This window comes from Oncorhynchus keta, chromosome 35 (assembly GCF_023373465.1).
Source record: "Oncorhynchus keta strain PuntledgeMale-10-30-2019 chromosome 35, Oket_V2, whole genome shotgun sequence".
In the NCBI taxonomy this organism is placed as follows: domain Eukaryota; kingdom Metazoa; phylum Chordata; class Actinopteri; order Salmoniformes; family Salmonidae; genus Oncorhynchus; species Oncorhynchus keta.
In genome coordinates this window covers 80,250,640-80,259,151 of record NC_068455.1, presented here as the reverse complement: position 1 = coordinate 80,259,151, position 8,512 = coordinate 80,250,640, and the positions used below count along the sequence as shown (strand labels likewise).

The following is an 8,512-nucleotide window of genomic DNA, read 5'->3' as shown; positions in this document are numbered from 1 at the left end:
AGAGGACTGGGGAGAGTTGAGTAGTGTGTAGAGGACTGGGGGGTTGAGTAGTGTGTAGAGGACTGGGGGAGGAGTAGTGTGTAGAGGACTGGGGGAGTAGTGTGTAGAGGACTGGGGGGTTGAGTAGTGTGTAGAGGACTGGGGGGTTGAGTAGTGTGTAGAGGACTGGGGGTGAGTAGTGTGCAGAGGACTAGTGTGTAGAGGACTGGGGGGTTGAGTAGTGTGTAGAGGACTGGGGGGTGAGTAGTGTGTAGAGGACTGGGGGAGTTGAGTAGTGTGTAGAGGACTGGGGGGGTTGAGTAGTGTGTAGAGGACTGGGGGGTTGAGTAGTGTGTAGAGGACTGGGGGTTGAGTAGTGTGTAGAGGACTGGGGGGGGTTGAGTAGTGTGTAGAGGACTGGGGGGGGGTGAGTAGTGTGTAGAGGACTGGGGGAGGGTTGAGGAGTGTGTAGAGGACTGGGGGTTGAGTAGTGTGTAGAGGACTGGGGGGTTGGCAGTGTGTAGAGGACTGGGAGGGGGTTGAGTAGTGTGTAGAGGACGGGGGGTTGAGTAGTGTGTAGAGGACTGGGGGGGTTGAGTAGTGTGTAGAGGACTGGGGGAGTTGGAGTGTGTAGAGGACTGGGGGAGTTGAGTAGTGTGTAGAGGACTGGGGGGAGTTGAGTAGTGTGTAGAGGACTGGGGGAGTTGGAGTGTGTAGAGGACTGGGGGGAGTTGAGTAGTGTGTAGAGGACTGGGGAGGGAGTAGTGTAGAGGACTGGGGGGTTGAGCAGTGTGTAGAGGACTGGGGGGTTGAGTAGTGTGTAGAGGACTGGGGGGTGAGTAGTGTGTAGAGGACTGGGGGGTTGAGTAGTGTGTAGAGGACTGGGGGGTTGAATAGTGTGTAGAGGACTGGGGGTTGAGTAGTGTGTAGAGGACTGGGGGTGAGTAGTGTGTAGAGGACTGGGGGGGGAGTTGAGTAGTGTGTAGAGGACTGGGGGTGAGTAGTGTGTAGAGGACTGGGGGGAGTTGAGTAGTGTGTAGAGGACTGGGGGTTGAGTAGTGTGTAGAGGACTGGGGGGAGTTGAGTAGTGTGTAGAGGACTGGGGGGAGTTGAGTAGTGTGGAGAGGACTGGGGGGTTGAGTAGTGTGGAGAGGACTGGGGGGTTGATTTGGGGGAGTTGAGTAGTGTGTATAGGACTGGGGTGGGGGTTGAGTAGTGTGTAGAGGACTGGGGGAGTTGAGTAGTGTGGAGAGGACTGGGGGGTTGATTTGGGGAGTTGAGTAGTGTGTAGAGGACTGGGGGTTGATTTGGGGTAGTTGAGTAGTGTGGAGAGGACTGGGGGGGTTGATTTGGGGTAGTTGAGTAGTGTGTAGAGGACTGGGGGTTGATTTGGGGTAGTTGAGTAGTGTGGAGAGGACTGGGGGTTGATTTGGGGTAGTTGAGTAGTGTGGAGAGGACTGGGGGGTGATTTGGGGTAGTTGAGTAGTGTGTAGAGGACTGGGGGGGGTTGATTTGGGGTTGTTGTGTAGCAGAGGATGGGGGTTGTTGTGCAGCAGAGGATGGGGGTTGTTGTGCAGCAGAGGATGGGGGTTGTTGTGTAGCAGAGGATGGGGGTTGTTGTGTAGCAGAGGATGGGGGTTGTTGTGTAGCAGAGGATGTTGTTGTGCAGCAGAGGATGGGGTTGTTGTGTAGCAGAGGATGGGGGTTGTTGTGTAGCAGAGGATGGGGGGTTGTTGTGTAGCAGAGATGGGGTTGTTGATAGCAGAGGATGGGGGTTGTTGTGTAGCAGAGGATGGGGGTTGTTGTGTAGCAGAGGATGGGGGGGTTGTTGTGTAGCAGAGGATGGGGGTTGTTGTGTAGCAGAGGATTGGGGGTTGTTGTGTAGCAGAGGATGGGGGTTGTTTTGTAGCAGAGGATGGGGGTTGTTGTGTAGCAGAGGATGGGGGTTGTTGTTAGCAGAGGATGGGGGTGTTGTGCAGCAGAGGATGAGGGGTTGTTGTGTAGCAGAGGATGGGGGTTGTTGTGTAGCAGAGGATGGGGGTTGTTGTGTAGCAGAGGATGGGGGTTGTTGTGTAGCAGAGGATGGGGGGTTGTTGTGTAGCAGAGGATGGGGGGTTGTTGTGTAGCAGAGGATGGGGGTTGTTGTGTAGCAGAGGATGGGGGTTGTTGTGCAGCAGAGGATGGGGGTTGTTGTGTAGCAGAGGATGGGGGTTGTTGTGTAGCAGAGGATGGGGGTTGTTGTGTAGCAGAGGATGGGGGTTGTTGTGTAGCAGAGGATGGGGGTTGTTGTGTAGCAGAGGATGGGGGTTGTTGTGTAGCAGAGAATGGGGGTTGTTGTGCAGCAGAGGATGGGGGTTGTTGTGTAGCAGAGGATGGGGGTTGTTGTGTAGCAGAGGATGGGGGTTGTTGTGCAGCAGAGGATGAGGGTTGTTGTGTAGCAGAGGATGGGGTTGTTGTGTAGCAGAGGATGGGGGTTGTTGTGTAGCAGAGGATGGGGGTTGTTGTGTAGCAGAGGATGGGGGTTGTTGTGTAGCAGAGGATGGGGGTTTGTTGTGTAGCAGAGGATGGGGGTTGTTGTGCAGCAGAGGATGGGGGTTGTTGTGTAGCAGAGGATGGGGGTTGTTGTGCAGCAGAGGATGGGGGGTTGTTGTGTAGCAGAGGATGGGGGGTTGTTGTGTAGCAGAGGATGGGGGTTGTTGTGCAGCAGAGGATGGGGGGTTGTTGTGTAGCAGAGGATGGGGGGTTGTTGTGTAGCAGAGGATGGGGGTTGTTGTGTAGGATGGGGGTTGTTGTGCAGCAGAGGATGGGGGTTGTTGTGTAGCAGAGGATGGGGGTTGTTGTGTAGCAGAGGATGGGGGTTGTTGTGTAGCAGAGGATGGGGGGTTGTTGTGCAGCAGAGGATGGGGGGTTGTTGTGCAGCAGAGGATGGGGGGTTGTTGTGTAGCAGAGGATGGGGGGTTGTTGTGTAGGATGGGGGGTTGTTGTGCAGCAGAGGATGGGGGGTTGTTGTGTAGCAGAGGATTGGGGTTGTTGTGTAGCAGAGGATGGGGTTGTTGTGTAGCAGAGGATAGCAGAGGATTGGGGGTTGTTGTGTAGCAGAGGATGGGGGTTGTTGTGTAGCAGAGGATGGGGGTTGTTGTGTAGCAGAGGATGGGGGTTGTTGTGTAGCAGAGGATGGGGTTGTTGTGCAGCAGAGGATGGGGGTTGTTGTGTAGGATGGGGGTTGTTGTGTAGCAGAGGATGGGGGTTGTTGTGTAGCAGAGGATGGGGGTTGTTGTGTAGGATGGGGGTTGTTGTGTAGCAGAGGATGGGGGTTGTTGTGTAGCAGAGGATGAGGGGTTGTTGTGCAGCAGAGGATGGGGGGTTGTTGTGCAGCAGAGGATGGGGGTTGTTGTGTAGCAGAGGATGGGGGGTTGTTGTGTAGCAGAGGATGGGGGGTTGTTGTGTAGCAGAGGATGGGGGGTTGTTGTGTAGCAGAGGATGGGGGGTTGTTGTAGCAGAGGATGGGGGGTTGTTGTGTAGCAGAGGATGGGGGGTTGTTGTGCAGCAGAGGATGGGGGGTTGTTGTGTAGCAGAGGATGGGGGGTTGTTGTGTAGCAGAGGATGGGGGGTTGTTGTGCAGCAGAGGATGGGGGGTTGTTGTGTAGCAGAGGATGGGGGTTGTTGTGTAGCAGAGGATGGGGGTTGTTGTGTAGCAGAGGATGGGGGTTGTTGTGTAGCAGAGGATGGGGGGTTGTTGTGTAGCAGAGGATGGGGGGTTGTTGTGTAGCAGAGGATGGGGGTTGTTGTGCAGCAGAGGATGGGGGTTGTTGTGTAGCAGAGGATGGGGGTTGTTGTGCAGCAGAGGATGGGGGTTGTTGTGTAGCAGAGGATGGGGGGTTGTTGTGTAGCAGAGGATGGGGGGTTGTTGTGCAGCAGAGGATGGGGGTTGTTGTGCAGCAGAGGATGGGGGTTGTTGTGTAGCAGAGGATGGGGGTTGTTGTGTAGGATGGGGTTGTTGTGCAGCAGAGGATGGGGGTTGTTGTGTAGCAGAGGATGGGGGTTGTTGTGTAGCAGAGGATGGGGGTTGTTGTGTAGCAGAGGATGGGGGTTGTTGTGCAGCAGAGGAGGGGGGTTGTTGTGCAGCAGAGGGGGGTTGTTGTGTAGCAGAGGATGGGGGTTGTTGTGTAGGATGGGGGTTGTTGTGCAGCAGAGGATGGGGGTTGTTGTGTAGCAGAGGATTGGGGTTGTTGTGTAGCAGAGGATGGGGGTTGTTGTGTAGCAGAGGATGGGGGTTGTTGTGTAGCAGAGGATTGGGGGTTGTTGTGTAGCAGAGGATGGGGGTTGTTGTGTAGCAGAGGATGGGGGTTGTTGTGTAGCAGAGGATGGGGGTTGTTGTGTAGCAGAGGATGGGGGTTGTTGTGCAGCAGAGGATGGGGGTTGTTGTGTAGGATGGGGGTTGTTGTGTAGCAGAGGATGGGGGTTGTTGTGTAGCAGAGGATGGGGGTTGTTGTGTAGGATGGGGGTTGTTGTGTAGCAGAGGATGGGGGTTGTTGTGTAGCAGAGGATGGGGGTTGTTGTGCAGCAGAGGATGGGGGTTGTTGTGTAGGATGGGGGTTGTTGTGTAGGATGGGGGTTGTTGTGTAGGACGGGGGTTGTTGTGTAGGATGGGGGTTGTTGTGTAGGATGGGGGGGTTGTTGTGTAGGATGGGGGTTGTTGTGTAGCAGAGGATGGGGGTTGTTGTGTAGGATGGGGGGCTGTTGTGTAGGATGGGGGGTTGTTGTGTAGGATGGGGGGTTGTTGTGTAGGATGGGGGGTTGTTGTGTAGGATGGGGGCCGGACCAGGAGATGGCGACCCTGCGACAGCTTTCTCCTCAGCTGGGGGAGCCTCAGATGAGTCTAACTCTGCCTCCGTGTATGTCTCGACTTGCTCTCCACCAATGTGCGTGTCCACCTGCAGTGATGTCATCAGTAAATAATCAATCAATACATATGAACCAATGAATCAATCAGTTCAAGTCTGTCAGCCACTACACACAGAGCCTTGACATATTCCACATGTTGTTGTCTTCCAGCCTGAATTCAACATGGATTCAATACTTTTCTTCTCACCCATCTACACACAATACCCCATTATGACATCATAATACCCCACGGTGACATCACAATACCCCGTTATGACGTCATAAAACCCCATTATGACATCACAATACCCCATTATGACATCATTAATACCCCACTATTACATCATAATACTCCATTATTGTTACGAATCCCGCCGAACATGGTGCCTCTTCTTGTTTCGGGCGGGGCACTCGGTGGTCGTCGTCGCCGGCCTACTAGCTACTTTTCTGTTTCATTTAGTTGTGTCTGATTAGTTGCACTTGTTTTGTGTTTAGGTTGTGATTGTGGGCTATTTAAACCCAGTTGGACCTCCGGCTTTTGTGCGGCTTGTTTCTCTTTTCGTTTTGTGGATGTAATAATAATAATATAATATAATATATGCCATTTAGCAGACGCTTTTATCCAAAGCGACTTACAGTCATGTGTGCATACATTCTACGTATGAGTGGTCCCGGGAATCGAACCCACTACCCTAGCGTTACAAGCGCCATGCTCTACCAACTGAGCTACAGAAGGACCACATGTGATGTGATATTGTTTTGTATTTCTCCGGACTGTTTGTGTCCTGTTGTTGGGCCGGTCATTGTGTGCGCCTGGTGTTTTTTTTTCTCAGTTGTCCTTTACCCTCTGCTCTCTGCCCCTGACTCCGCCCCCACTACTCCTGGAATTCCTAACAATTATGACATCACAATACCCCATTATGACATCACAATACCCCATTATGACATATTGAAAACATTGTTTTCACATGTCAACTGAAAATGTAAAGACAATTAAATAAAGAAATATGTCATTTACATAGGTATTATTTATGGCAGGGCGGCAGGTAGCCTTGTGGTTAGAGCGTTGGGACTATTAACCGGAAGATTGCAAGATCGAATCCCCGAGCTGACAAGGTAAAAAAAATCTGTCGTTTTGGCCCGAACCCACTGTTCCTAGGCCGTCATTGAAAATAAGAATTTGTTCTTAACTGACTTGCCAAGTTAAATAAAGGTAAAGGAGGGAGGCGAAAACCTTTGTCGGAATTTGTCCATATTTTAGAACATGGAACACAGAAGTTAGAACACAGAACACTAGAACACAGAACTTTCGGGAACTGGGTGCAAAAACACATATCGGAATTTGTCCCTATTTGCTGTCCTGTGTGGGTTTACAGGTACTGTGTGGGGTGTTACGATGACTAAAAAACACGCTGTGCTAAAACATCATCTCCTCTCAGCCTGAGTGTCAGGCTGTATGTGTTGTCACGCCAACTCCTTGTCACTCAAAGTCATGTTTGGCTTGACAATGAGCAGTGGAGTTGGCATTAGTACAAACCTATCCAGGCTACAAAGGGACAACCTGTTTGAGAAATCAATACAGACATAAACTGCTGAGTCAGCTCACCTCCAGGTCAGAGAAGAGATAGTGAAAAACAACCACACAGACACTAAAATCAACAAGACATTCCTCCTATGTTCTTCTGTCGTTCTATCCCCTCTACTCCTCACAGCTACCCAGTCTGACCAGGGGTCGTATGTATCAACCCTCTACTCCTCACAGCTACCCAGTCTGATCAGGGGCAGTATGTATCAATCCTCTACTCCTCACAGCTACCCAGTCTGATCAGGGGTCGTATGTATCAACCCTCTACTCCTCACAGCTACCCAGTCTGATCAGGGGCAGTATGTATCAACCCTCTACTCCTCACAGCTACCCAGTCTGATCAGGGGTAGTATGTATCAACCCTCTACTCCTCACAGCTACCCAGTCTGATCAGGGGCAGTATGTATCAACCCTCTACTCCTCACAGCTACCCAGTCTGATCAGGGGTCGTATGTATCAACCCTCTACTCCTCACAGCTACCCAGTCTGATCAGGGGTCGTATGTATCAACCCTCTACTCCTCACAGCTACCCAGTCTGATCAGGGGTCGTATGTATCAATCCTCTACTCCTCACAGCTACCCAGTCTGATCAGGGGTCGTATGTATCAACCCTCTACTCCTCACAGCTACCCAGTCTGATCAGGGGTCGTATGTATCAACCCTCTACTCCTCACAGCTACCCAGTCTGATCAGGGGCAGTATGTATCAACCCTCTACTCCTCACAGCTACCCAGTCTGATCAGGGGTCGTATGTATCAACCCTCTACTCCTCACAGCTACCCAGTCTGATCAGGGGTCGTATGTATCAACCCTCTACTCCTCACAGCTACCCAGTCTGATCAGGGGTCGTATGTATCAACCCTCTACTCCTCACAGCTACCCAGTCTGATCAGGGGCAGTATGTATCAATCCTCTACTCCTCACAGCTACCCAGTCTGATCAGGGGTAGTATGTATCAATCCTCTACTCCTCACAGCTACCCAGTCTAATCAGGGTCGTATGTATCAACCCTCTACTCCTCACAGCTACCCAGTCTGATCAGGGGTCGTATGTATCAACCCTCTACTCCTCACAGCTACCCAGTCTGATCAGGGTCGTATGTATCAACCCTCTACTCCTCACAGCTACCCAGTCTGATCAGGGGTCGTATGTATCAACCCTCTACTCCTCACAGCTACCCAGTCTGATCAGGGGTCGTATGTATCAATCCTCTACTCCTCACAGCTACCCAGTCTGATCAGGGGTCGTATGTATCAACCCTCTACTCCTCACAGCTACCCAGTCTGATCAGGGGTAGTATGTATCAATCCTCTACTCCTCACAGCTACCCAGTCTGATCAGGGGTCGTATGTATCAATCCTCTACTCCTCACAGCTACCCAGTCTGATCAGGGGTCGTATGTATCAATCCTCTACTCCTCACAGCTACCCAGTCTGATCAGGGGTCGTATGTATCAATCCTCTACTCCTCACAGCTCGGGGACTGATCCTATCTTAGCACACTTACTGAGATGTTTGATACGACCGGCCAGCCCCAGATCTGTCAAGGGCAGAAGTGAAGGACACAACCTGGAATGAGAAGCATCGCAACCTGTGAGTCAATCAATCCGTTACGAAACCCCACGAGGCTCACTAGACAAACAGTGACTAATGTAGTCTGTATCCCAAATGGCTCCCTATATAGTGCACTACTTTTAGACCAGGGCCCTATGGGTGTCCCTATGGGCCCCAGATATAAGTTGTGCACCACATAGGGAATAGGGTGCCATTTGGACCTAACCGAGGGTTTGTCATCAGGTATTGCCATATATAGGGGCCCTGAGGCCCGGCGGAACAGTATTCCAGACGCACAGAGAGATGAAGCTACTAAATATCCTCTGCTTCTGCCTGGCTGTCCTCGCCTCCACTCGGGTACGATAATATATGTTTTCATTATTTATTAAATTATTTATTTTAATTTGTTTAATTTTCATTATTTATTAAACTTTTTATTTATTTTAATTATTTATTTATTTAATTTTAATATAAGAGGTTTAATAATATTTTATTTAATAATAATATATT

The 8,512-nt window shown here is 51.1% G+C and overlaps 1 long non-coding RNA gene across 50 annotated transcripts in view; it reads left to right on the top strand.

Moving 5' to 3' along the window:
- The first annotated feature begins 8,227 nt into the window (after positions 1 to 8,227).
- LOC118380423 (uncharacterized) overlaps positions 8,228 to 8,512 on the top strand; it is a 4,358-nt gene continuing 4,073 nt past the window's right edge. For all 50 annotated transcript variants that reach the window (XR_008094525.1, XR_008094531.1, XR_008094511.1 and 47 more), the window contains exon 1: positions 8,228 to 8,359. This is a non-coding gene — a long non-coding RNA (uncharacterized LOC118380423). The remainder of the gene's footprint in view (positions 8,360 to 8,512) is intronic.